The sequence below is a fragment of the Theropithecus gelada genome, chromosome 4 (assembly GCF_003255815.1).
Source record: "Theropithecus gelada isolate Dixy chromosome 4, Tgel_1.0, whole genome shotgun sequence".
In the NCBI taxonomy this organism is placed as follows: domain Eukaryota; kingdom Metazoa; phylum Chordata; class Mammalia; order Primates; family Cercopithecidae; genus Theropithecus; species Theropithecus gelada.
In genome coordinates this window covers 43,836,771-43,864,770 of record NC_037671.1, presented here as the reverse complement: position 1 = coordinate 43,864,770, position 28,000 = coordinate 43,836,771, and the positions used below count along the sequence as shown (strand labels likewise).

At 51.5% G+C, this 28,000-nt stretch overlaps 1 protein-coding gene and 1 long non-coding RNA gene across 5 annotated transcripts in view; one reads left to right on the top strand and one right to left on the bottom strand.

Moving 5' to 3' along the window:
- Window positions 1-1,185, bottom strand: part of FOXP4 (forkhead box P4) — a 54,710-nt gene extending 53,525 nt beyond the window's left edge. For 2 of the 3 annotated variants that reach the window (XM_025383810.1, XM_025383811.1), the window contains exon 1: window positions 672-1,185. The gene's annotated coding sequence lies outside the window, so the exon portion shown is untranslated. The remainder of the gene's footprint in view (window positions 1-671) is intronic. The other variant, XM_025383812.1, reaches the window with a different exon arrangement.
- Window positions 1-24,262, top strand: LOC112623410. 2 transcript variants are annotated; one of them, XR_003119131.1, is made up of 2 exons: window positions 1-85; window positions 23,932-24,262. It is a non-coding gene; the product is annotated as an uncharacterized LOC112623410 (long non-coding RNA). The 2 variants fall into 2 exon arrangements; XR_003119130.1 differs by lacking the exon at window positions 1-85 and adding an exon at window positions 1,289-1,443.
- Window positions 24,263-28,000: the final 3,738 nt, after the last annotated feature.

Below are 28,000 nucleotides of genomic sequence, written 5' to 3'. Positions count from 1 at the left end.
TGGGAAAGGGGCTGACCGGCCCTGGCACTTCCGAGGTGCGACCTCAGCAAGACGAGTCCCCTCTTCACCACAGACGACGCGGCGGGTAGGACCGCGATCCCCCGCTCTCTTGCCCCCACATTCATCTGCCTCCGGCGCGTCCTGGGGAGTCCAGTACCGACTAGAGTTGGGGTGAGCCACGTCCCTTCCCAGCTCAGGAAAGTCTGGGCCGGGAAGTATTCTTTGTCTGACTCCGGGCAGGGAGGGGGTCGCGCCCCCGTACACCCCATTCCCAGCGGCACGGCAGGGAGGGGGCGGGGCCCAGATTCTTGGGGAAGGGCGGGCCTCGGTGGCCTCTCCGGCCGCCCCCCTCCCCGCCCCGGCCTCCGGCTGCCCCCATTCCCGTCGCGCCGCAGCCCCCACCTGTTCCTGAGGCAGCTCCGGCCCGCGGGGGCCCGGGCCAGGGGCGGAATGTCGCGGCTGCGTGGGGTCAGTGCGCCACGGCCGGCCCTGGCTGGAACAAAGTGCGCCGGCCAGGGCCCGGCTCCTCCCGGCGCCCGGCGCGTCTCGGGCGGGCAGTTTGCAAACACAAAGTGAGCCAGCGAGCGGGCGAGAGAGTGCGCGAGCAAGGGAGTTGGTCTGGTAGCCTGCCCAGCCCCCACCCGCGTCCCTGGGCCCGGCCCGACACCTACCTGTCCCGCCCGGCCGCTCCGTGCGGGCTCCGGCCCGTCAGCCCGCGCGGGGCATGGGGCTCGCTCCGGTCGCAGCCCGGGCCCGCCGCCGCCCGCCGGGGCTGCCCCTCCGCGCCGCCCCGCGCCGCGCAGCTCCCGGGCGTCCTCCCAGCGCGCCGCGCCGACCGCTGCGCGCCTCAACCCCGCCGGGGCATCGCACTTTGTGGGCTGCTTGGCTCGCTCCGGCTCCGCTCCTCCTTCCCAGTCCTTCCGCGACGCTCGTCAGCTCGCTCCGGCTCCCGGGCTCCCGGACCCCGGCGTCCCCGCCCCCGGCCCGGCCCTGGTTCCGGCCCGGGCTCCTCCCCGCCGCGCCGCCGCCGCCTGCGCCGCGCCCTCTTCGCGGGCTGGGGGCTCCGTCCCGGCCGCTGGCCGCACTGTCCGGTCCGCAGGGGCGGTGGGCTCCGGACTCCGAGGGGCTGCGACTGAGCCTGGGCTGCGAGTGGCTGCGAGCGGGCGGCGCGCGGGCGGGGCGGGATGGGGCGGAGGAGGAGGAGGGTGGAGAGGGAAGGAGGGAGCGCGCGGAGCGCGAGGGAGGAGGGAGCGAGAGAGCAAGCGGCGGAGGGAGGGGAGACCAACTTCTAGTGCTACCATAATTCGCCTAAAGCAGGTGCAGCAACTTTCACCCCGCCTGGCAGCTCGCTGAGAGCTAGAGAAGACCACGTGCACCAAACTTTAGGGGAGGAAAAATGGGAACGTGGGGAGAAGACGTGGGGCGGCAGATCTGAAAAAGATGGTAGGTGGAGGGATCCCAGGGATTCACCCTGGCCTCGGACTCATCCTATGGCGCGCTTGCAAACCCCGGCCATCCCCTGGAGTCTGGAGGTACGGCCAAGTCCTGCTCCCACACGGTTCACTGGTTCCCGGCGGGCTGCGCTCGGCGCGGGGAGTGGCCGGGGGCCCAGAGACGGAGCCAGCGTCAGGCTCGGGCCCTGCCTGGCCTCTCTCCTGCTCCCCACTGCGTGGGGGCTGAGGGTGGGCTTTCTGAGCCGAGGGTAGGGGGTGGGGAGGCCCTTTCAGGGCTTTGTGAACGGTCACCCCCAGGCGCGCACTGCCTCCTTCTGCGGAAAGGGAATTTCCCGTATAGTGCTCTGCGAACCAGTGAAGAAGGGGCCCAAGGCCAGAGCCATGCGGGCAAAGTGAAGTGCAAAGTTGAGGACAAATTAGATTGTAAACAAAACTCCGCGTCTCTGAACATCGCTTTTGCCCAGGGGGACTGGAGGGGTTGTGGTGGTGGTGGCGATGGTGTGTTTGGCTTGGGAGGGGGAGGTCTGGGTAAGGAAACGCCCACGGCCCAAGGGGCAGGGCTGTGTTGGTAGCAGACGCACCACTCAGAGTCCCATGGAAATCTGAATACCCGTCCCACCTCCCCGCCCCACACACGCCGGCAACATCTCCCATCTGTCTGCGTGTGTTGGGGGTGGGGAGAAGTGAAGGAGGCCTCAGGAGTCCTCATGAAGTACCCCAACCCAGCTCAGTGATACCAGGTCCCCATGACCAAGGGAGGATCCTGCTGTGGGATCAGGGCAGGAAGACAATGGCTCTTGAAGCCTCCCCTGGTCCTAAATCCTCAGGCAGGTGGACAAGGGGCAGGCATAGTATGAGAGCCCCTGTGGAGTGGGAGCTGGAAGCCTGAGGGGTGGGGGCGGAGCTGCAAGGATTGACGCTTAGTTGCCTGGGGGGAGGGGATTTCTTGGCCCTTCCAGTGGGCCTTGAAAGGAAAGGGGATGTCAGAGAGGAGGCACCCTCTTGGGTTGTTTTTCATCACTTCTGTCCCTTTTCTGTAATGTTATTGACACCTGCACGGGTCCACATTTTATGTATTTGCCCTGTTGGGCAAGTGTGACAGGCATACTTAGGTCTTGCTGGAGCATTTTAGATTTCTAGGTGTGAAATTGTGCAGGGAAGACTCTAAGTGCCATTTATGTGGATATCTCGGTGTCATTTCCAGTGTGGCAACTGAGATAACCATAGCCATAAGAATAAAATAAAAGCTAACATCTGAGTCGTACCACTCACCAGCCATTTAATCTTCACAGTAACCCCAGGAGGGAGATATTTCTATTATCTCCATTTTATAGAAGAGGAAACTGAGGCACAAAGAGATCAAGTCACTTGCCTGGGCTTACACAGCTGCTGGTCAGTGATGAGCCAGATTCCAACTAGAGCCACTTCAATGAGGACAAGAAAGAAGCTCATGGTGGTCTCTGAAGTGGCACTGCTTGCTTGTGGGTTAGCTGAGGGGAAGGATATTCCGGGAGAAAGAAAGCCCTTGGTAGTACTATCTGATTTACCTTCTGTCGAGGGCCAGCTCTGGTGGAAGTCATGGTGTGTGGACAGCCCCAGGCCAAGCCTGGAGTGGCAGGTCCTTGTGTCAGACCAGCTGGGCCAGTGACTATGTCCTCAGTTCTCCTTCTCATCCTTCTTGCAGCAAAGGCTGAGGGTGGGGTGCGAACTAGGGGCTTTGGAGACAAAAGAGAGAATTTCTGTAGGGGGCCATGGAATAAGGTGACCTCTGAGGGACTTCTCCAGCCCTTTTCTGGCTGGTTCACTGAATGCTTTTCCCGTCCCCTTCCTGCAGCAGCCCTTGTACCTCACACATGGGCTCACTTGCCCAGAGGGATTGCCCTGGGAAATCCTTCACTTTCAGTTCAGTTTACCCCTCATCTCCAGGCCAGTTCAGTTCCCAGCTCCCTGTGAGCTACTGTGGGGGCTCAAGGCATCAAAAGACTCTGTCTTGTCTTCACCTAAAAGGCATTTTAGGGAGGAAGATAAAGCCTTCCCAAAGAAAGATACAGAACAAATGCCCCCAATCAAAGAAGCCAGTCCAAAGCCCTTCTTCCTGATGCAAGAGCTTCGTTAAGAAGGTTGAAAAGAGTAGCCCTTGGCTCCAAAGTGGGAGTGACTGGGAGCAGGCAGGAGGGTCCCCTTTCTGTCCTTGTTCCTTCACAGGACTCAGGGCAGGTGCAGGTGCTTTGGCGGTGGCAGGAACCAAGGCTCATGGCTTGGCCCCTCCATGGGGGCCATAGTTAAGAGCACAGGGGCTAGAGTCAGGCAGCCTTGGGTTGAACTTCAGCCTCTGTCACTTAACCAGTGTGTGACTGAGGCAAGTTACATGATGTTTGAATCTCAGTTTCCTCACTCATCAATTGGGAGGTTAGGAGGCCTCCTTGGGTGGTTGGGAGGGAGGATGGGCAAAACGTCTAGCCTGGTAATGTGTTCCTCACATGCTTTCCATAATTACTTATTTTCCCTTTGATGAGCTCCAGGATGAGGAATGTTGACCTCACAAAGCTGCAAATCATGAGTTGCCACTTATTAAATGCTTGCCAGGCAGTCGAATAACGTGCTGTTCAGCTTATCACCCCAGTAATGGTGACTCTTCTCCAGGTGAAGCTGAGAGAGGTCAAATGACTTGCTCAGGTCACAGAGCTAGGAAGTAGTGTGGCAAGGACTTGCTCCCAGGTCTCCTGCTCTGAAGCAGATGCCGTTTCCCAAGGTCAGCTGCCATCCTATTGTGGAGGTGAAGTGGGCTGATAGATGAGCTTGTTCCTAGCAGCAGGCCTGATACTCAGGAGTAGGTTGGGGTGGTAGTGGTGTGTACATCTAGAAACATTTGCTTCATTCCCAGGGTCCCAACAAACCTAAGCCCAGATATTTTATATTTATTTTATTATTATTATTATTGAGACAGAGTCTCACTCTGTCGCCCAGGCTGGAGTGCAATGGTTCGATCTAAGCTCACTGCAACCTCCGCCTTCCGAGTTGAAGCAATTCTCCTGCCTCAGCCTCCCGAGTAGCTGGGACAACAAGCTCATGCCACCATGCCCTGCTAATTTTTGTATTTTTAGTAGAGATGAGGTTTTGCCATGTTGGCCAGGCTGGTCTCGAACTCCTGACCTCAAGTGATCTGCCTGCCTTGGCCTCCCAAAGTACTGGAATTACAGGTGTGAGCCACTACACCTGGCCAAAAACTATTTTTTAGTTATTGAGAAATAAAACTTCATCAGCATAGGCTAGGAGCGGGGGCTTACGCCTGTAATCCCAGCACTTTGGGAGGCTGAGGCAGGCGGGTGCATCACCTGAGGTTGGGAATTCGAGACTAGCCTGACTAACATGGAGAAACCATCTCTACTAAAAATACAGAATTAGCCGGGCATGGTGGCACATGCCTGTAATCCCAGCTACTCGGGAGGCTGAGGCAGGAGAATCACTGGAACCTGGGAGGCGGAAGTTGCAGTGAGCTGAGATGGCACCATTGCACTCCAGCTTGGGCAACAAGAGTGAAACTCCATCTCAAAAAACAAGACAAAACAAAAAACAAAAATAAAACCCATTTTATCAGCATAATGCAGTAACTCCACTCCACTCCGCTCCTAAGTATATGCCAATAAAAATGCATATGTACATATGTTCACCAAAAGGCATACACCAGAATGCTATGCCATCTATTCGCATGTGCTCACTATTCACAATAGCTGTCAACAGTGGAATAGGTGACTAAACCATGGTCTTCTCATCCGTGGGCTAGTACTTGGCAATGAGAATGAGCAAACCATTGCCACATACAACAACATGGAGGAATCTCACAAATATAATGTTGAGCATAAAAGCCAGACGCAAAAGAAAACACAGTTTGATTCCATTGATATGAAATTCAAAACCCAATCAAAGAATTTATGGCATTAAAACTCAGGAGCATGGCTATTTTAGGTGGAGGTGTGACGGAGGGGCACAAGGGGATTTCTGGGGGTCTTTTTGAATTTGGGAGTTGGTTACATACATGTGTTCACTTTGTAAACATTAATTGAGCTATACATTTTATGCTTAAAAATGAAACATGTAAAAATCATTGCTAATATAGGCCTTTTCCATGACTCTCTTCTTTCCTATTCTCTATCCTTCCCTTGTGGTTTCCTGAAGCTGGCCTTCCCAAGTAAGTTTTCTACTCTTACTGCTTTGGTATTGCTTGGGTATCTCAAAATTTTCTTTTGTTTTAGTTATTTATTTTGATTCATTTTTGTGGCATAGTCAAATATCAAGCAATTAAAATTTTAAATGAAAGGTAGCCTGCTCCTTGTTTTTACTTGTGTTTTGCTGAACTTCATGCTGCTGAGATGAATGTCTACATGTTCGTTGCATGTGTTGTGTGTGTCTCTAGGTCACTTACTTAAGAGGCCACTGGAGAGGATTCTACCATATCAGTGTGCCCCGTCTTGTTTTGTTACCCAGCCTCCCACTGATGGGACAGTTCGATTGTAGTGGGTGTTTGGGTATTATGGTCTCATTGCTATGGTAGGCTTCCTTCTGTGACCTCCCTTCCCACTGTGCCTCTCCTTCCCTGCTGTGGTTCCTCTACTCCGGAATCTTTTGCCTTTCCCATCTCTCCACTGTTCGTCCATTCCCTGCTTCCCAATCTTTCTGACTGGGAAAGACCTAGAATCTCTGCTGATTGGAGGTGAGGGAGGAATAGGAGAGGGACAGCCTTTTCCTTTTCCACAAAGGCTCCTCTTCCCCAAGATCAATGATGATTTAAAGAGAGAAATATTTCATTAGGGGTTGACATCTTAATGAACTGTGCCAGGAACCTTCAAGGCACTCTCTAGGCTTCCTCGGTTTTAAGCGGGGCTCCTACCTGTGGGGGAGGCTTATCAGTTTACCATATTGCCCCAAGTAGATGACCATGGTAGTGTGGGTAGCTGTGCCGGGGGCTGTGGAGGAGAGGGCCCCCAGGACTGGGGTGAGGCTGGCTTGTCCTTCTAGGTGCCAGGCTGACCAGGCGCCTGGGCCCTTGGAGATGTTTGCAGTTCCTTTTGGGACTTTAAGGGAGTCAGAGACTCAGGCCTTGTCCAAAGGGTGGTGGGCATGGGACTTTGGGCTGATTCGTTGAAAATCAGTCATTAAAGATCAGGAAATAGGCAGGGCGCGGTGGCTCAAGCCTGTAATCCCAGCACTTTGGGAGGCCGAGACAGGCGGATCACGAGGTCAGGAGATCGAGACCATCCTGGCTAACATGGTGAAACCCCGTCTCTACTAAAAATTACAAAAAACTAGCCGGGAGAAGTGGTGGGCACCTGTAGTCCCAGCTACTCGGGAGGCTAAGGCAGGAGAATGGCATAAACCCGGGAGGCGGAGCTTGCAGTGAGCTGAGATCCAGCCACTGCACTCCAGCCTGGGCGACAGCAAGACTCCATCTCAAAAAAAAATCAGAAAATAAACGATAACTTGACAAACAGTGAGCGATTTTCCACTAATTGGAACACAGCGTCTTTAGGTCAAATGAGATCCCTACATGGAAGGATTTCTGTGCAGGAAGAGAGCAGAACATACTGGGAGGGGCCAAGAGAGCAGACCCAGTGCCTTATCCCTCCCTCATGCACCCCACCCATGGGGGTGGGGATGGGGTGGAGGATGCATGAGGGTAGCAGAAGCCCCAGGAGTGGGCACAGAGGAAAGAATTCCTTTTCCCTTCATTCAGTTCTTCCTCATCTTTTTTTTTTTTTTTTGGAGACAGGGCCTCCACTCTGTTGCCCAGGCTGGAGTGCAGTGGTGCAATCACAGCTCACTGTGATCAACCTCCTGGGCTCAAGTGATCCTCCCACCTCAGCCTTCTGATTAACTGTGACCACAGGTGTGAGCTACCACACCCAGGTAGAGAAGGGGTCTCTCTGTTGCACAGGTTTGTCTCAAACTCCTGGACTCAAATAATTCTCCCGCCTCAGCCTCCCAAAGTGCTGGGATTGCAGGTGCAAGCCACCTCGTCCGGCTCTTCCTTATCTTTTAGGAGCTATCCCACATCTTCCATCCACTTGAAGACTTTTGGATTTAAGTCTCAATTCTGTCACTTTTCTAGCCCAAAATCCTGAAGCAAGGGGCTTGACCTCAGTTTATTCAACGGCAAGATGGGAAGAAAGATGACAGTCTGGCAGAGAGGTGGTGAGGATGCATATGGCTCATGTAGGATTCTTCTCAGTTTAGTTGTTGGATAGACTATAGCTACTGTTACTCTTTCTTGATTACCCCAGCCCACTTCTGCCTCTTTCCAGGTGCTCTTTAGCACTCCTGTGTCATTGATGTTACAATGTGTTGTTAGCTAACTTATTGAATAAGCTCCCAGTAACTTTTAACAAACCCTATTGTTTGTTAACTGTTTAGCCATTTTATGCCTCATTTCTCCAACTAGATAATAAACTCCTTAGTTTAGGGACCTACAGTTTCAGTCATTTGGGGATTTCTCATTGTACCCAGCTTAATTTCTTTTGCAAGGTAGCTGCACAGTACTTGCATATTGATTTGATTATGATTTGATACTTTAGAGCAAAGTTTAAAAAACAAAAATAGCCTAACACTTTAGGGCAAGTTGGTGTCCTGCAGTTATCAGCTGCATGTTGTAGGACATATGTAATAACTGTGTCTTCATTGATTGCAAGGAAAGAGCTGGCTGGGGTCAAGGGGGGAACTTAGGTAGAAAATGGGACAAGGAAGACTCTCACTTCCTCAGAGCCATCCCCTTTTCTCAGAGGGCTGTGCTCCCCATTCTTCTTATCTCTCCTCTGGCTCCCTTTCTGCTTGTTGACTTAGGATGCCTTCAGAACTCTGTTCTTAGCAGAGGATGCATTCCTTCCCCATGGAACCTGGAAGACCTGGGGCTTGGGGTCTCAGCTGCTGGCCCTGGAGGGTGAGGTGGGATATGAAGGAGGAGAGTTAAAGCCCAGGTAGGCTCACATTGAAAATAGCTGCCGTCTGTTGAGCATCAACTGTTCACCAGGCAATTTTAACGTGTATCTCTGATTCCCACAACAGTCCTATTTTTTTTTAAGAGAAAGCAGTGCTCCAAATATCAAAGGCAATGAATGTAGAGTAGAAATAAGGGAAGGTAAGAGAGTCTTTATACATCCCTTATTGTGTGTGGCATCTGGCTGGGTCCATGGAGTGGGGGTCACACACTTCCTGATCCTTGTAATTCTATGCGAGGCCTGGGCCCCAGGCCCTACCTCCTTCCTGGTTCTCCTGTACCCCCTCTGCTTTCTGGTCTTCACCATGTCCCCTAGGGTCTCCTCCAGTACCCTCTCCTCTTAACCCATGGCTCTCCAGCCCCCAGGACCTCTCTCAATGTTGTTAGGCAGCAGGAAGTCCCTGGAGCCAGGCAGCTGAAGGCAAACTGAAGCTGGGTCTTGCTTAAAGAAGAACCACCCATGCATCAGGCACTGTGCTAAGCGCGTTCCACACATGACCTCATTTCACCTCCCAACAGTCCTCTAAGATGATGCAACAGATACTTGTTGGTGCCCTGTCTGGTGCACTGTGACTTTTCACCCCTAAGGCTTCCAATCACTAATGCCTGCCTTTCCTAGCCTAAGGGTTTCCTTTGGGCATTAGAGCCCACTTTTCCACTCTGTGGGAGGCCAGAAGTGCCAGGGAACGAGCACTTCCTGGAGGAGCCCTCTACCCATAACCGATGGGAATTGGTATATAAATACCCCTACTCCCTCACTTCACTTGTGGAATAACTCCGAGTCATGTGTGCTATGCATACTTCCAGGGTTTCTTCTGTGGGACCGAGCCCATCCTGTAGCTGGTAACATATACTTTGTTGCCTCCTTTCCTTGTCTTACTTCCCCACTTTTCTACTGGTATTTCCTTCACCTCCTAAATCAACCATTTGCAATGGAATAGTGTCTCAGGGGCTGCTTCTGTGGGAACCCAGCCTAAATCAGGTTGATACTATTATTATCTTCATTCTATAAATGACAAGACAAAAGCTCAGAAAGGTTGAAATTCATACACGGTTCCACAATTATGTAAGTACAGCACCTGCCTTCATACCCTGGCTTGTTACACACCAGAGTGATCACCTCATTGCTCTAGTATATGGCTTCTTGAGGGCCCTTTACCTCTCAAGAAGTCTGGTTCAAGGCAATTCCCCTTGGCCTCCTGCCTTGAGAGGTAGGAGGTGGGGAGCAGGGTGGGTCAGGAGTACACTGGGAGTATTTTCAGCCCACCTAGCCCCCGTCTCCCTGTGGGACACTGGCCAGCAGTCATGGCCAGTCTTTGGATTGCAGGCAGAAAGAAGCAGAGAACACTTACAGGGCTGGAGATATGATGAATAGAAAGAGGTGAAAGCCACCTGGAGTGCTGGAAAAGAAGAGGACTGAATCAGGGGTACAAGGAGAGGGTGGGCTTGGGGCTGAGGAATCTTTCTGAGCATTTGCAGTACACAGCAGCTCCTGCAAAAACCGAAGGAATGAGGTGAGAGATAGGAAAGGATTTATTTTTTCTGTTTTATTTTAGAGTCAGGATCTCACTTTGACACCCAGGCTGGAGTGCAGTGATGTGACCATATCTCGCTGCAGCCTCGAATTCCTGGGCTCAAGAGATCCTCCTGCCTTAGCCTCTGAGTAACTGGGACTACAAAAGGATTTCTTGATGTTGGAGTTTGCTCAGCCAGGGAATGTGGAAAGTCCCCTGCTGAGAACCTTCGGACCAGACAAGAAATCGGCCTGCCTCTTTTATGAGAGTGGAGGTGGGCCCCTTGGGGCAGGACAGACCTGATCCCTCCAGTGACAAAAGTTACCTGGTGAGAACACCTTCATATTTTCTATTTGTTTGGTTTTCATGACACCTTTGTCTTAGTTTAGGTTCTCCCTGAAGCAGACTCTGACAGTGATTCAAGCATAAGTGGTTTCTTTGGGAGGTGGTCCCAGAAATACCAGTGGGGGAGCAGGGCAGGGAGAATGAGGGAAGGCAGCCAATAAAGGGAGTGTTATCCCACTGTCAGCAAGAGGAGTGCAGTCCCACTGGGGACTTGCGCATGCGTGACGCACACCGCACACAAGCCAACCCACGGGCGCAGGCCCTAGGGTACTCATCCATCAACCTCCCTTCATCATGGGCTGTGGCCTCCTTCTAGGCGCATTCACTCTCCAGCACTTCCGGCCTGCTCTGGATTGGAGCCAAGGGTGTTTCCACGGCCAGGAAAAAACCCTCAGGCAAAGAGCAGGTGTTGGCAGTAAGCAGGCTTTTACCTTTAGAGGCGAACACTGAGAGAGATGGGCAGGGCGCCAGTGCCTGCCACACTCTGCCCTACTGTTCTCCTGCTTAACTTTTCCTTTTCATGAGTCTCTGTGGGCTCATCTCATCTCCCACTGTCCTGTCTGAAGCACTGGGCGTTGCCCCACTGCTCTCCTCATCATCTGTGCTCTTGGACAAGCCCATCTACTCTCATGGTTTTATCTACCACCCGTGAGATGGTGGCTCCCACCACTATCCCGTGTGGAACCTGGATCCCATGCCCATGTCTGTGGGCCTCCAGGGATGGCACAGTCAACATGTCCCCAGCCCAAGCCATCTTCTGTATCCATAACATGCTCCACCTCTGCATTTTCTCCACATTGGTGGCAGCATAATCTACCCAGTCACTCTAGAAACTAGAATCATCCCTTGGTTCTCCTTATCCCTTCCTCTTCATATCCAGTCACCAAGTCCTGTGGCTTCCAAGGCATTTCTCAGAGTCATTCCCTCCTCTTTACCTCCACTCCCCCTACTATTGGTCAGGGCAGGACCCTCATCATCTCCCATCTGGAGTATTCCAATAGCTTCCTAGCTGGCCTCCCCACTTCCAGCCTTGTCCTCTTCTGGAGCCTCCCTTCAGTGCATCCTCCACAGTGGTGAAAAAGTTCTAGCTAACATGCCAGCCCAGGCTGGTGTGGTAGCTCATGCCTGTCATCTCAGCACATTGGGAGGCTGAGGCAGATGGATTGCTTGAACCCCATCTTTAATAAAAATTAAAGGCCGGGCGCGGTGGCTCAAGCCTGTAATCCCAGCACTTTGGGAGGCCGAGACGGGCGGATCACGAGGTCAGGAGATCGAGACCATCCTGGCTAACAGGGTGAAACCCCGTCTCTATTAAGAAATACAAAAAACTAGCCGGGCGAGGTGGCGGGCGCCTGTAGTCCCAGCTACTCGGGAGGCTGAGGCCGGAGAATGGCGTGAACCCGGGAGGCGGAGCTCGCAGTGAGCTGAGATCCGGCCACTGCACTCCAGCCTGGGCGACAGAGTGAGACTCCGTCTCAAAAAAAATAAATAAATAAATAAAAATAAAAATAAAAATTAAAATTAAATAAATAAAATTCCAGCCTGAACTTGTCATGCCCTGCTTAAGACGCATTCAAAATTCATGCACCTTGGCTGGGTGCACAGGGTAGAAGGTATCCTTTCTTGAACCTCTGGTTCTATCCCTGGCCACTCCCAGCTCTGCCACCCGGGACTTGTGGCATGTTCTGTGCTCTTCCATGTAGCTGGGCTTCATCTCAGACTGTGTCCTCTGCTTGGAATATCTTTTCTCCCATATGCTTTCACTGCTAAGACCCAGCTCAGATGGCACCTCTTCTTGGAAGTCTCCCCTGAATGCCCCAGGCTGGATTAGACACTCTTCTTTTGTGCTCTTGTATCAGTGCAAACATCAGAAAATCCACTTCAAATGGGCTTAAATAACAATGAAAATTGACTGGCTTTTGCACCGGAAAGTCAAGGGAGCAGGACTCACTGCGGATGATGTGTGATCCAGGGACTTAAAACGATGCCCTTGGGTTCTCCCATTGCTTCACTCTGCCTTTTTCTGGGTGGGCTTTATTCTTAGAGTCCTTGGAGGGAGTCCCATTATCTTCAGACTCACATCCAGCCCAATTCAGTCCAGTGAATTGTTCAAGCCAACACTTAGCTTATTTGGACTTGACTAAGGATTGACTTGCCCTTCTCCAAACCCATCAAAATGGCCAAGGGCTTACAGTGTTCTACTTCAGGAGTTGACAGATGATGGCCAAATCCTGCTTACCACTTGTTTCTGGAAATAAAGTTGTGTTGGAGCACAGCCACACTCATTTGCTTATGTATCATCTGTGGCTGTTTTTATGTGACAGGGGCGGAGTTGGGCAGTGGAGGCAAAGACCAGCAAACTTTTGCTGTATTTTAAGCTCTGCAGCTATGAGGCAAAATTGAGAATATTATGCAGGGATTTGCGTAACAAGAGAGAAAACAAATTTCCACAAAATTTTTATTGATGAAATTACAATGACAATAATAATTGAGTACTTTTTTTTTGTAATACAGGTCTAATAAGAAGAAGAATGAAATTTGGGGAAAGGAGATAACATTTTGCTTGGTTGGGGTTCGAAGTTAATGCTCCCTATTATCAAATCGACCACTGATGTTCATCTGTGAAAACCACTTAGCTAACAGACCATACAAAACCAGGCAGAATTTGGTCTGTGAGCCACAGTTTGCAGACTCCTGAATTAAATCAAAGCATTACAGAGCTAAGGGAAGAGACAGTGGGAAGCTGATACTGGAGATGATACTGACCCTATAGGTCTGTGGGAGGCATCTTATAAGGCGTTTCTTTATAAGGCAAGTTCATGTCCATTGAGCCCCTTAATCCTGACAAGAATTCTATGAGGGTAGGCAGGGCAAGGGTGGTTGTACACTCTTCAGAGAGGAAACTGAGGCTCAGAGAGAAGTGGCTTGTCTGAAGTTTCATTGCAAAGCCTCTCTGGGACACCTTTGAGTATGCTAAGACGTGGGCCTTGGAACATGTGCTTTGAGTAATTGAACAATTATGGTGTCTCCTGGTTGGAAGACAGTGGCTAAGCCAGCAGAGGGACAGGCTGGTCTGAACATGGCCTGGGAGGCTAAGTTTCCAGCTGGTTCTGTGACATCCAGTGGTCTCCAGGAATGGGGCTGATCAGCATGGTGTCTAGGAACCCAGTGTAGCTTCAAGACTCTCTGAGCATAGGCCTGTCTCCCTATGCAGGACTGGGGATACCAGCATAGCAGCTAGAAAGAAATCAGGGCTGGGCGTGGTGGCTCATATCTGTAATCCCAGCACTTTGGGAGGCCAAGGCAGGAGGGTTGAGACCAGCCTGGGCAACATAACGAGACCCCTTCTCTCTCTCTTTTTTTTTAGATGGAGTGTCACTCTGTCGCGCAGGCTGGAGTGCAATGGTGTGATGATGGCTCACTGCAACCTCCGCCTCCCAGGCTCAAGCGATTCTCCTGTCTCAGCCTTCCAACTAGCTGGGATTACAGGCACCCACCATCATGCCTGGCTAATTTTCGTATTTTTGTAGAGACAGGTGTTTTGTAGAGATAGGTGTTTCATGTTGGTCAGGCTGGTCTTGAACTTCTGACCTCAGGTGATCCTCCTGCTTCAGCTTCCCAAAGTGCTGGGATTACAGGTATGAGCCACCGTGCCTGGCCATGAGACCCCTTCTCTACAAAAAATACAAAAATTAGCCAGGCGTGATGGCATGTGCTTGTAGTCCCTCAGGAGGCTGAGGGAGGAAAATTGCTTGAGCTCAGGAGGGGAAGGTTGTCGTGAACCAAGATCTCACCATATCATTTCAGCCTGGGTAACAGAGCAAGACTCTGTCTCAAAAAACAAACAAACAAAAAATAGAAATCAGACTTCAGGCAATAATGCCCAGTTCCACAAACAAAGATTTTGACCCTGTACCTCACTGCCTGCAGCCTTCAATGCCTGGCCTCCTCTGGGTCCCTGAGGAGCAAGCCTGCATCCTGTGTCCTGTGGGCAGGCTGTGGGTAGCCCTCCTCCAGGCTTACCTGGCCTCAGGTAGGGCTGCCCAAGGTCAGGGAGGGTGGGTAGAGGCAATCAGATGTGAAGGACAGATGCTGAGTTCCTTTCCAGGATGATGATTTGTAGGTACTGAGCATGTGTGTTCTGGCACATACAAATACACACACAGACACTTCACACATTCCCTGTCTCACACGTTTTCACACTCCCATAGTCACCTCCATCTTCACTACCACCATCTCATACTCACAAACATGCACACTCTCATGGTTTCTCACCTTTTTTTTTTTTTTTTTTTGAGATGGAGTCTGGCTCTGTCACCCAGGCTGGAGTACAGCGGCATGATCTCAGCTCACTGCAACCTCTGCCTCCCTGGTTCTGGCGATTCTCCTGCCTCAGCCTCCCAAGTAGCTGGGATTAAAACCATGCACCACCATACCCAGCTAATTTTTGTATTTTTAGTAGAGACGGGGTTTCACTATGTTGGCCAGGCTGGTCTAGAACTCCTGACCTCAGGTGATCCGCCCACCTTGGCCTCCCAAAGTGCTAGGATTACAGGTGTCAGCCACCGTGCCCAGCCGGTTTCTCACATTTTTTCATGCACTCTCAAGCTCGCACAACATATTCATATGCACAACACGTTCATACATACCTCTATTAGTTTCCTGGGACTGCCACAACAAAGTATCACACACTGGGTAGCTTAAAACAACAGGAATTTATTGTATCACAGTTTTGGAGACTAGAAGTCCAAAGGCAAGGTTCTTTCTGAGACTTGTGGGGAACGGCCTTTCCTTGCTTTTGCTGGCTTCTGGTAGCCCCAGGTATTCTTTGGTTTGGAGGTGTATCACTTCAGCCTCTGCCTCCATGTTTCTGTGTCTTCACACAGACATCTTATATGGACACTAGTCATATTGCATGAGGGCCACTCTATTCCAGTAGGGACTCATCCTAACTGATTACATCTGCAGTGATACTGGTTCCAAATAAAATCATACTCAGAGGTGCTGGGGTTAGGGCTTCAATATATCTTTTTTGAGGAGAAGCACAATTCAACCCAAAACACCACCTACAGCCATAAAATCTCACATGCACAGGCCATACTGCCATAGTGACACAGATATAAACACACATTCCCGTAGTCACACAAATCACACACTCCTATATACACTTTCAGGATCAGACACTCCCATGGTCCCCCCACACGCACACATACACATGCATACACACGCATGGTGAGGTCATCACACACCCACTCCTTTAGGTTCCCAGTCTTACAGCCCTACACACCCCCTACAGTCACACCCCTTCACACGCCCTCCTACCCCCGCCTCACTCCCAGAGGCCACCCTGCGGAGGTCACGCTCAGAGACCCGGCACATTTGCAGTCTCGCACTTGGCTCATACATCTCACATCCTCTCCCACCCACACAGTCTCTCCCCTCTGACTCCTCCGCCCAGCTCACCAGTTCCCCCACCAACCCTCATGGTGAGGAGGCAGCAGACTGGCTCTGTCCCACCCCAGGGGGGCACCAGGTGGCTCCCCCCTTGTCCTCTGGAATCTGGTGTCCCACAAGCCTTCTGCCTTTTCAGGCTCCCACGCTTCCCTCTCAGGGGCAGACAGACAGACACATCCACACACTCTCACGCTCACACACACACGCGCCCCTCCGGCAGCCCCACGGCAGCAGTCTGTTCCTCATTATGGGCCAATGCGCCTGTTTACTCACCCAGCTGGAGATGGTTAGAGAGTGATAAATAATGAAAGAGAAAACAGGCTTTTCCCCTCTGTGGCTTCTATTTATGTAACATGTGTCACTGTGCATTCACAGACTTTGTTTCGGAGCTGGTTGCAGGAAATAGTTTATTTTTTCCGGACGGTGGCTTAAGGGGTGGGGAGGTGGGGGCAGGGTTTGGGTTTCTGGTCTCACGCCCATAGGAGTTTCGGGATCTGGCTCCCACAGTCCTCTTCCCCTGGTGCCTCCTCTCCTCACCTCCCCTGACGCCCCCGGGGTGGACATCATGGCTAGAGGCTGCCTCAGAACGGGGTTCTCCCACTCTACCTATTTGGAATGGGCTGGGGTGGTTGGGGGCCCCTCCCAGCTACCTCTGAAACCTCCCAAACAGATGGGCTTGTTTTAAGAGCCAGAGAGCTTGAGGCTGGGACTCCCAGAGAGGAGGCAGTTGGACAGGGGCTTCCTAGGTAGCCTGCACCTGTTGTTGGGGGAGGATGCAAAATGATTAATTCTATAAAAGAAGAAAAAAAAGATCCATACCTCGTGTTCACTTAGCACTTTCATCCCTGTGGTCTCTCTCAGGCCTCACAACTTTTAATGGCCGCTTCCCAGATGAGAGAACTGGAGGAGGGCTTGCCATGGTCTGTGCAACTGGCTGATGAGGAGCCAGAACTTCACACTCAGGCCTCTGAGTCCAGAAGAGCCTCACACACCCCGCTGCCTCCTCCTCCCAAGGGTGCCTCCCTTGGTAAAGTTCTGGTCACCCTCACTCATTCTAAGGTGGATGGGAGTAGTTATAAGGGTGTGGGGGTTGGAATTTGGGGAAAGGTGAGTCATCAGAGGTCTGAGAAGTGTCCCCTTCCCCACCCTTTCCTAAACACGAAGGTGAGCCTTTGTGTGACACCTTTGGGTGACAAACCAGGGAAGGAAGAAGCAGCAGAAGGCTGCCCTGCTCCCCAACCGCCAGTGCAGGGAGGCTCTTGGGAAATGGGAAGGACACCTGCCCCGACCTGAGCCTGTCTGTTTGAATGCCAGGGCAGGGAGACAATGTCTTTGTTTGACATGGAGTCCTGGTTGTACCCCAGGTCACCTGCTGGGGGGACCCAAAGGTTCCGACCTTTGAGGAATATAGCATCCACTATGGAAAATGGGCCTGGAAGCCCCCAACTCCTGCAGACTGTAGGGGATGAATATATATAGGTGCCATGGGACTAAGGTGCAGGGCAGAATCCTGCCCAGTGACCTCAGGGTTCTTGCAGGGAGCATCCCACAGGAATCTCCCGGCTGGGGGCTGAAGCAGCCACCTTCCCAAGACGAGGACTTTAAACATGATCTGACAACAAGAGCACATATGGGCATATGGGCCAAGGGCAAAAGAGAAAAAGTGCTAAGGAGGCGGTTTTCAAATTTAGTGGGTGACAAATTCACAAGGGAGCTTATTAAATGCAGATCCCCAGGCTCCTTTCCCGGCGTTGATTCAGCAGGTCAGGGGGGCCAGGAATCAGCATGGTTAGCAAGTTCCTGAGAGTTCTCAGACTGGTGGTTTCCCAAAGACTGGGAGACAACAGTGCCCTATGTGGGCCCTGGAGGCAACCCCCCTGCCCCAGCACACGAAGATGAGATGCAAGCATCATGGTTAGGTCAGGAGGGAATTTGACTTCCCCCAAAGAGTGAGAATGATTTGGTTAGAGAATGATAAAATTCATTTGGTCCGAAGGAAGGGAGGGAGAAAGAGAAGAAGGAAAATATAATTTACCAATACCTATATGTGCCAAGCTGTTACATGACACTTTTCGTTTTGCTTTGTGTTTTTGTTTTTTAGAGACAGGGTCTTGCTATGTGGCCCAGGCTGGAGTGTAGTGGCACAATCAATTCATAGCACACTGCAGCCTCGAATTCCTGGGCTCAAGTGATTCTCCTGCCTCAGCCTTCCGAGTAGCTGGGACTACAGGTGCATGCCACCATGCCTGGCTGTTACATGACATTTTTACCTGGCTGCTTTGACTTTTTGACATTCATATCCATTTTTGGAACCTAAAACGCTGTCAACATTCTATTTCTTATTACCAAGTAATGCTCGTACAGACATACCCGCCACAGCCCAAGTCAAAACTTTGTGTCAGCTGGGATGTTGTGCACACCTTGGAGCATTTACCACATGCCAGGCATTGTTTTCAGTGCTTTGCACATACTGCTTTGTTTTTTACTGCACTGCAACACCGACAGGCAATACTATTCCCATTTTACTGATGGGGAGAGCAAGGGTCAGAGAGGTTTAGTGACTTGCCTAAGGCCACCCAGCTACCTCAACCCTGGCAACAGGAAGAGCTGGTGCTTCTGTTTTTTTTACTGATCCAGGGAGAGGCCTGATTGGGGAGGTAGAGGGACTGAATCCAGATCCTGCTTTATAGCCCCCTCTCCAGGACTCCCTCCCTCCCACTCTGGAATGGAGAGGTGGATGGAGAGGCACCCTCTCTGCCACTCACTCAACCCCTCTGCCTTTGGGACCCTACCAACTCTCACAAAGCCCACCCAGCTTGCACCCTGAGCTCTCTCCCAAGAAGCTGAGCCCCCGAGGTCTCAGGCACTCCCTTCCAATTCAGTCCCTGGAGCACTTATGACTCTGAGGGAGTCCCCAGAGAGGGGGCTGAAAGAGGTAGGGGAGCTTAAGGAGCACCTTTCCTGGGCTTCCAGGAGCCTCTTATATCCCTATCCCCTTGGCAGAATGGGTGTGTCACAACTAGAGGGTGAGGGTGTATCAGGACGGCAGAACTGGCCAGACCTACATCCCAGATGTTTGTTCAGGCTGTGGGCTGAGCCTGATTTCAGATGTAGGGACTCACAGCAGCTTCATGGGGGTCCTGCCCAGACCCCCACATGGACATTCACTTGCTCACTTGCACACACCCGTGCCCTCCTGCGACTCCCCTCCACACAAAGTTCCACTTATGAAAACCCAGACAAAGCTCCAGACTCTAATGTCCCTGCAGACAGTGACATGAATGGTAAAAATCATCCTCAACCCCAGGTGCTCTGCACACGCTGACTCTAAACTTCACATTGATCCTGCAAGCATGCTTTTCCTGATTACCTCCCCCTTCCCACCACACATCTTATAGATGAGAAAAATGGGCTTCAGAAAAGCCAAGTGACCCGTCTGAGGCCACACAGCGACCCCACAGCAGATCGGGGACGGGGGTCCGTCTGTTGCGGAGCTTACCCGCATCCCTCTCACCAGGCTGCTCTTCCCGTCTGGCTCCCAGGACCCAGCAGGTGTTCAGCACGTCCACTGATGAATGTGTATGTCTGTGTTTTCTTTCACACACACTCAGTGCAGGCTCCAGCTGCCCCTCTCTCCAAACCCACTCTGAGCTGTGATCTCCCTGCAGGCTCAGAAACTTGCAAACCCTTCAGCTTCCTCCACAGCCAGAACTATCACCAGCCTGAATTCCCTGGGCTCCAGTCTCAGTTTCCCCTAAGTTTCTCAGGCCTGCACACCTAAGCAAGTCCTTCCCTGCTTTGAGCAGACCCACAGCAATGGCTGGGCTCCTGCTCCAGGCCTGACCCCCACTGTGGAAGCCTCTGGGGTCCAGCCACCTCCATTCTCCTCTCTTCCTCTGAAACATCAGGACTGGCACTGCCCCCACTCAGCCCCCTCTCCCTGCAGCCCCCTGGGAGCCCAGGCTTTGCTTGAGGGCAGTGAGTGAAGCCGGCTGTAACAGAGAAACCTCAGGCTCCTCTTTAGAAGTCCCCGGAGGAGGCAGATCTGAGGAAAGGCTGCCGAGAAGGCGCCTGCAGCAATGTCAGCTTGAGAACAACCCGGCTGACAGGATGCTGAGCGGGGATTAAGGTCGGGATCAGGGAAGCCGGGGAAATGAAGGCAAGTTCCCTGCTCCCCTCGCTGCCACCGCTGCTGCCTCGGCTGGGTTTGTCTTGTTTGTTCTGGCTCTGGGAAAGTGGGCGGGGAGGGAAGTGGGCAGGGGTGAGGTGGGGAGGTGGAGGGAAGGACAGGGGAGAGGTGGAGAAGGGCAGGTAGGGGGGTGGAGGGAGGTGGAGGGAAGGACAGGGGAGAGGTGGAGAAGGGCGGGTAGAGGGGTGGAGGGAGGTGGAGGAAAGAGAAAGTCAGGCCTCCTCTGGGTCTTGGGCTCAGCCAGGGACAGGGTAGAGGCGCAGATGGCCCTTACGTGGGACCCTTCCCCTACACCTGTCCCTATAGCCGGTCTACCAGCCAGTGGAGCAGCCAGTCGCCCCCGACCCCCCACCCCGGAACCCTCCCTCATGTCCTGAGTGTGGATGGCAGGACCAGTGAGAACAGAATTGACCTTACCCTGAGAGGCTCCCAGGTCAATGAAGCAGATGCAGTCTACCTCCAGAGAGGAGGTGAGCCTGTTTCCGCCTGTCTACACATGCAAGATCCTCTGTTCTGGGGAAAGACCATTGCTGCAACCTGCCTCATCATTGACACGTCACAAGAGTCTAGCCAAATGGGCTACTGATTTCCAGGTCATCCAGTGCACCACAGTTCCAGTGAAACCTCAAATCCTTGCATTGCCATTGGTGTGGTAGTGAAGAACGTGGCTTCTGGTTTCAGATGGCACGGGGTCACCTTTTGGCTCTGCCACTGATTTGCTATGTCACATTGGGCAAGCTGGCTAACTTTCTATGCCTCAGTGGGATAAAACCATAGCACCTCCTTATAAACTTGTCAGGAAGATAGAGGGAGTGGACGCATGCGAAGTGCTTGGCTTAGGGCCTGCCATGGAGGACAGAGGACATATGCCATAGGGTAGCTTTATTTGTTATTGGGGCAGAGTACAGGAATAAGTGTGGCAATTTGAAGTGACTTGCCTGAAAGCTTCCTGGGGGAAGGGGTGTGGAAATCTGATTTTGGAGGCTGAGACTGGGCAGGGGTAGAGAAGTGAATTGGGGGTATGGAACAGAGCTCCCGTTTGCCAGGTGAGTGAGTTAAGGATGTGTCTAGTGAGAGGCAGAGAGGATGCATTTGTTATGAGCCTCCCTTCCCCCTCCCAGCCAGGCTTTCTCCAAAGTTCCTGCTTTAACTAGGGGTAACTCTTCCAGCCCTGCCACAGGCAGGCCAGGGGTGCCAAGACCATGAAAAGATACAGATTTTCATGGTGACCTTCCCAGAATGGGGTTTATTCCAGAAACCCTAGCCATTCAGGGTGACTCCACTTGTACCTGGGGTTTCTGGACCTGGCAAGGGAAGAAACAGGCACAGAGAGTACAAACCTGGAGGCAGATGGTCCCTGGGGTTGGGTTCCAGCTCTGCAACTGATCATCTATGGGCCTTGGAGCCAGTCAGTTAGCCTCTCTGGACCTTAGCTGCCAGGTCTGTGAAATGAGATAGTAATATGTACCTTAAGAGTTGTAATGATGAGTAGTTACTCCATAAATATCCACTGTTGATATTCAACTTAGCAAAGAGCTGCTGAGGTCCAGCCAGCAACTGGGGCCCTAATGAATGAGAGACCCTTTCCTAGCCCTGGAGTAGCTGGTGGCCTGCATGTGAGTCCAAATATGATGCTGAAGGCAGTGGTGCTACCTTAAAGGTCCACCTGGGAAACAAAGAGAAGGAGATCCTGGCATCCATGTCCCAGGCTGCAGGGCCTGCTCCCCTGGCCCACCCTGCAGCCCTGCTTGGGTGTCCTCAGCCTATCACCCTATCTCTGGACACCATGGCCAGCAGGCTGGGGATGGGGAGAGTGTTGCGGGGGGAGGGGAATGAGAGCCTAGGACAGGGTTCTGGGGTTCTGGTAATTGGGGAAAAGCTCTGCTGGGTCTGATTTCTGGGGGAAAGCCTTGGGCAAGGGGGCCCAGTCCCTGCAGAAGTGTGTGAGGAGCACCTTATTGGGGATTTTATCTCTAGGGGCCTAGTTCTGGAATTCTAAAGACACCTTTTCTTTTCTTTTTGTTCTGTTAATCAAAGTTATGTATATTTATTGTTTAAAAAAATGGAAAATACAGGCCGGCATGGTGGCTCATGCCTGTAATCCCGGCACTTTGGGAGGCTGAGGCGGGTGGATCATGAGGTCAGGAGTTCAAAACTAGCCCGGCAAGATAGTGAAACCCCGTCTCTGCTAAAGCTACAAAAATTAGCCAGGTGCGGTGGCAGGTGCCTGTAATCCCAGCTACTCGGGAGGCTGAGCAGGAGAATTGCTGGAACCTGGGCGGCAGAGAGGTTGCAGTGAGCTGAGATCCGGCCACTGCACTCCAGCCTGGGTGACAGAGTGAGACTCCATCTCAAAAAAAAAAAAAAAAGGAAAATGCAGAAAAGCATAAAAAAGGAAATAAAGATCAGCCATAATCTTCCCACCCAGAGATAACCATGGTACGACTTTAGTGTATCTCCTAGTTTCTTTTAAGCTGACTCTTATACACACATTTACACATACTCACATGGACACACACATTCACGCACATATTCACAAATATACACTCACATGCAATCACACATTTACATACACATATATGTAACTTTATTACATGTTTAATGTACACGTCTTTAAAAGTTTAGAAACAAGATTGTGGAATCATAAAATACATCACCATTTTGTCAACTAATTTTTTTGTTAAATAAAATATTGAGAACTTTTTCCTCCAGGTTATTACATATTCTTCTCCAACATAATTTAAAATGACTGTATAGTGCTCTTTGGGCATAAGGCATATCATTTTATTAGTCATCACCTATTGGTCATCCATCCATTTCTAGATTTTTGCTATTGTAAATAACACTGAGATGAACATCCTTGCAGAGAAATCTTTGAGGTGGTCGCTAACTTTCCAATTGTCTGTTCATGTCTGTCTACTCCCAGGTTCGATTTTGAGCCTTTCTAGGCAGGATCTATGTCTGATTTGTCTTTGTGACCCCAAAGTCTAGCTTGGCTGCTGGTTCACTGAAGGCATCCAATAATGGTTGAATTGAGTTGCTTTTCTAGAGCATGTGCTCTGGGCTGAGGAATTGGGAAGGTGGGCTGGTGAGAAAAGAGCCCACCTTCCCTGCTAGAACACTCAGGGGTCCCCAGTGCCTCTATGCTGGGCCTGCTAACTTCTCCTAGGAAAACACCTTCCCAAGCAGAGCCACTGGCCATCCCAGAGGCTCACTGAATGGCCCTCCTGTATCTCTTATCTTCCCAGGCAAACTGAACCTTGCCCGGACCCTCCCCCTTCATACTCCCCCCATCTCTGACTCTTTTGAGTTATTTTGTTGTGTCTTCAAGCTGAAGGCCTAGCAGACAGAGCCCTCTCACCTGCTCATGTCTGCCGGAGCAATGTTTCGGCAGCTCCCAGCTCCCCATGCAGTGGCCCCGTCCCTGGCCCCCACTTCTGACAGCACAGCCCACTTGGCTCCTGAGAAGTGCCCACGTGGCACACCTCACCCCTGCCCCTGCTCTGCCTGCCACCTCTCATGGCACCAAAGGAGCCTTTGTCTCTCCTCATGGGGACTCTCAGCAGATGCTGACATTCTGACTGAAACAGATTTGTACAATCATGGAATCTGAAGTGGAGACCCAGGTCCCAGTGTTTCAGTGGGTCTTTAAAAAAGAGAGAAAGAGAGAGAGATGGAGAGAGAGAGAGAGAGAGAAAGTGAGCAAGAGCACGAGAGGTAAGAGGCAAAAGCTGAGAGGTAAAACTTACAAACTTAATTTCCCCTCACCAGCATCCACACTCCCAACCTCCTGGAATTTCCTCTCTTCTTTTTGATTTTTAATCTCTTCTTTTCCTCTCTTTTCCCTCCCTCTTCCCTTTTCACTCCTTTCCTTCTCTTCTTTCTCTGTCTCTCTCTCAGCTCTGACACGAACATCACCCCCCCACCCTCCTGTCCTCCTCTCCCCTTCTTTTTTAAGTTTTTTTTTTTTTTCTTTTAACTTTCAAGGTCATTCCGGACTCCTGACGCCGCCAGTCCCGCGGTGAGACGTGAGCACCATTGGCGTCCGTGGCCTCTGTTTCCGTGGCAACCCAGTAACCATTAATTTTCAATTAAAGGAGACAAAAAGCTCGATGACAGCTCCAGGTCTGCTGAAGATGTCAAGAATCTGTATTAATATACAGCAAGAGAGCATAATTGTGTGTCCATCTTCCAGAGCAGCGAAAAATGGAGGGATAATTACCAGCTCGAAAGCCACTCTGTAATTTAGTTCTTACTGTCACCACAGCCCTACACATTAGCATAAATTAAAAGCAGAGTTTATTGTTATCAAAGTGCATTGATATCGCCAGACCTGCTTTCTTCCTTTTAACTGTTTGTTGTGGGTGAGTGACTCCCCAACTCTTGCCAGGGTCTCCCCGGAGTGGGAAGAGTGGAAGTGTGGCTGCTAGACCTGAAGGGTCTAGCTGCCAGCCTCCCTCAGGGCAGGTGGGGACAAGGGTCAGGGTGTTGCCCCTCTGATAGGGCCTGGGGATGATTCGGGGGATGGAGGAGACTTGGATATTTATTCACCTTTCACATGTAAGTGCTTTGTTTTACCTATGAGCACTCCAGCCCTTGCAGAGGGGGCTGCTGCCCCATCGCGGGTCCCCCTTTAGTGCCTAGTACAGTGCAGGGCAGGTGATGAGTGCTCTAAGGCAACCTGTTAAACAAATGAATGAGTGCATGTGTAGGGGTATCCCCCATGGGGTGAATGTCAGTGGCGAGACCTTGCATTCCCTGTTCAGGGTGTGGCTAGCTCAGGTGAAGATGTTCCTGTCTGTGGCCCAGTTCCTGCTTGGCCACCCAGGACCCCAGCTCCTCAGAGGGGTCCCTCTGGACCCCACACCCCTAATCTTGCCGCTTGGCCTCCCACCTCCATGGCCTGGGTCCTGCCGCGGCCACCGCCTTCATACTAACCTCTGAGTGGTTGGAGCACCTCGAAGTGTCTCGCTGCCAGAGTGCCAGTGACAGCCACAGAAATCATGAATTTCCGTGAATGGGGGATGCGGAGTTTTCTTGTATTCTATCCAGAGAGAGCTGTCCTTCAGAGGGGAATTTAGTGTAATTACCCTTAAGGGAGCGATCCTTACACAGTCAGTCACAACACTGACCTCCTGGCTGAGATTTGACAGCAAAATTGCAGGCTGTGTACTCAACAGAAGGGGCATCCTCCTTTTTTGGGGGTTGAGGGGGGGAGGCGGGAAGGAAGGAGGAGGAGGGAAAGGAGACTCAGAGGCTTTGAAAAGAAAAGTGCTGGCTTACAGCTGCCAGGCGAGCGGGTTCTCCTTGGCAAGGCATCTACAAGGCAAGGAGAAGGTGTCCAGAGATCCCCTGGCACTTCACTTGGCTCATGAAAAGGGGCCAAATTAGGCACTCCGGCCCTTCAGATCTTTGAGCTCTGGTTTGTGATCTTAGCTAAAGTTAATCTTATTGTAAGAAGGATTTGGAAGGTACTAGGCACTATTTGATAAACTTCTCAGGCATGTTTTCCCAAACATATCTGTCCCTTGGTCCCTCCCCAGTGCTAGAAGTTCCACCGTTCCTTTTACCTGTAAGTTGACAGATCCAAGACCCTGTAAACCTGCACCTGGGTTATCTGGAAGGACTAATGTGCTAATCTGTGACCACTCTGAATTTAGCATGGATGCATCTCTCAGATGTGCTGGCCCATCACATGACTGAATCCAAAGGACACGGGGATCAGGCAAGTTTCCGTGAAGGATTGGAAAAAATCTGGTGTATGGGTAGATCTTGATGGACTGTGAAACCTGGGAAGGAATGGAGGTAAATCCCCAAATCTCAAAGCTGGAAGGGACCCCAGAAGCCAATGGGTCTGAACTTCGCAGAGGAGTCACCACCTCTCTGTTCTACCTCTATCCACAACACAGGGCTGGGTGCGGTGACTCACGCCTGTAATTCCAGCACTTTGGGAGGCCGAGGTGGGAGGATCACCTGAGGTTAGGAGATCGAGACCAGCCTGGCCAACATGGCGAAACTCCATCTTTACTAAAAATGCAAAAATTAGCCAGGCATGGTGGCACGTGCCTGTAATCCCAGCTACTCGAGAGGCTGAGGCAGGAGAATCACTTGAACCTGGGAGGCGGAGGTTGCAGTGAGCCGAGATAGTGCCATTGTACTCCAGCCTGGGTGACAAGAGTGAAATTCTGTCTCAAAAAACAAAGCAAAGCAAAACAAAACAAAACAAACAAACAAAAACAACTCGGCCACCTCTGCCTGCACAGTTCCTAACAGCAGGAGCTAGCTGTCCCTATAAAGGTCCATCCTGCTGTTACATAGCACGGACCATTGCCAAATTCCAGATTTTCAAATGAAAATCTGTGTCCATGAAATTTCTTCCTTCCTTTTGGAGCCCCTTTGGAACAAATCTAGGCTTTCTCGGGAGGGACAGCCCTTCAGCTACATGGGGACCATGCTCAGCTATTCATCATCTTCTCCTCCAAGTCTGGGGCCCAGTAGACTCATCACCTCTGCCTCATCCTTTCGGGAAAGTGCCCAAAAGGAGTCTGAAAGGGCACAGGACGGCCCCAAATGCAAACCCAATGTTTATTGAGCATCTGCTATGTTCCAGACAGAAACACCCACCGTATCTCTTTTCTCTTTTTTCTTTTTTTGGAGACGGAGTCTCGCTCTGTCACCCAGGCTGGAGTGTAGTGGCACGATCTCAGCTCACTGCAACCTCCACCTCCCGGGTTCAAGCAATTATCCTGCCTCAGCCTCCCGAATAGCTGGGACTACAGGCGCATGCCACCATGCCCGGCTAATATTTGTATTTTAGTAGAGATGGGATTTCACTGTGTTGCCCAGGCTGGTCTCAAACTCCTGAGCTTAGGCAATCCACCTGCCTCGACCTCCCAAAGTGCTGGGATTACAGGCCTGCGCCACTGCGCCTGGCCCCATATCTCTTTTCATCCTCTCCACCAATTCAGTGAAGGGAGGATATATTATTCTCATTTTACCGTAGAGAAAAGAAGGACCCAAGAAGCTTAAAATCGCTTGCCCCAAATCACCTGCCAGCAAAGGGCAGAGCCAGAATTGGGAGTCCAGACTCCTGACCCAGGCCAAGGACTTTCCTTGAGAATCCAGCTGCATTGGTCCATATACCCCTTGGGCACCACTGGGTTTGGGGAATGAGCTCTGCCATCATTCTCCTGTCTTTCCACCTCCATGACGCTGTTCTGCAGAGCCTTTCTCTCCACTTGGCAGGGAGAAGGAATTCCAGGGGAAACCCAGCTTAAGTCCTGCATCCTCCCTGAAGGCTTCCCTGCCCATCCTAGGCCTCAGTAACTGCTTCAGTAAAATGACAACATTGGACGTTATTTACCGACCACAGGACCATGCTTCAGCACCTACCCTAAGGTATTTGATTCAATCCTCCAGATATTTGCCCTGGCTGAGGGTTCTGCCTGGGCTTCTCTCCCCTCAGATAGCTGCATCTCGTTCAAGGACCACCTTCTCTGGGAGGTCCAAGCTAACCATCCTTTCCCAGGTTTTTGTACCCGCTCTATTTCTTTCTATAGCTCATGTCACCTTCTGAAGAGTATTTAATTTACTGATTATTATGCTCATTGCTTATCTTCCTCCTCTTTAAGTTCCAAAAGGACAGAGGCTGTATTTTGTATACTGTTGCATCCCAAGCACCCAGAACAGTGCCTGACATACAGTAAGTGCACAAGCCATATTTGTCAAACGACAGGAGGAAAACTCAAAACCCTTTGAGGCAGGTGTGTTGTTTTCATAGCAGAGAGGAACTAGGGCTGTAGTTCTGGGTTAGGTGGCTTGTCCAAGGTCACAGAGCTGGCCATACCCAGCTGTGTATTGGGCTGCTGAGTATGAGGCTGTTTGGGATGGGCCTTGAGCCTGAGCCTGTTCTGAACACTGTGTGTGTGTGTGTGTGTGTGTGTGTGTGTGTGTGTGTGTGGTGGCTTCCTAGGGGATTTCTGCCTGCATTCCAACCAGCAGGTCCTTCCGGGCACCCTCCCCTCCTTTACAGAGCTTCTTCCCTTCCTGCAGCTCC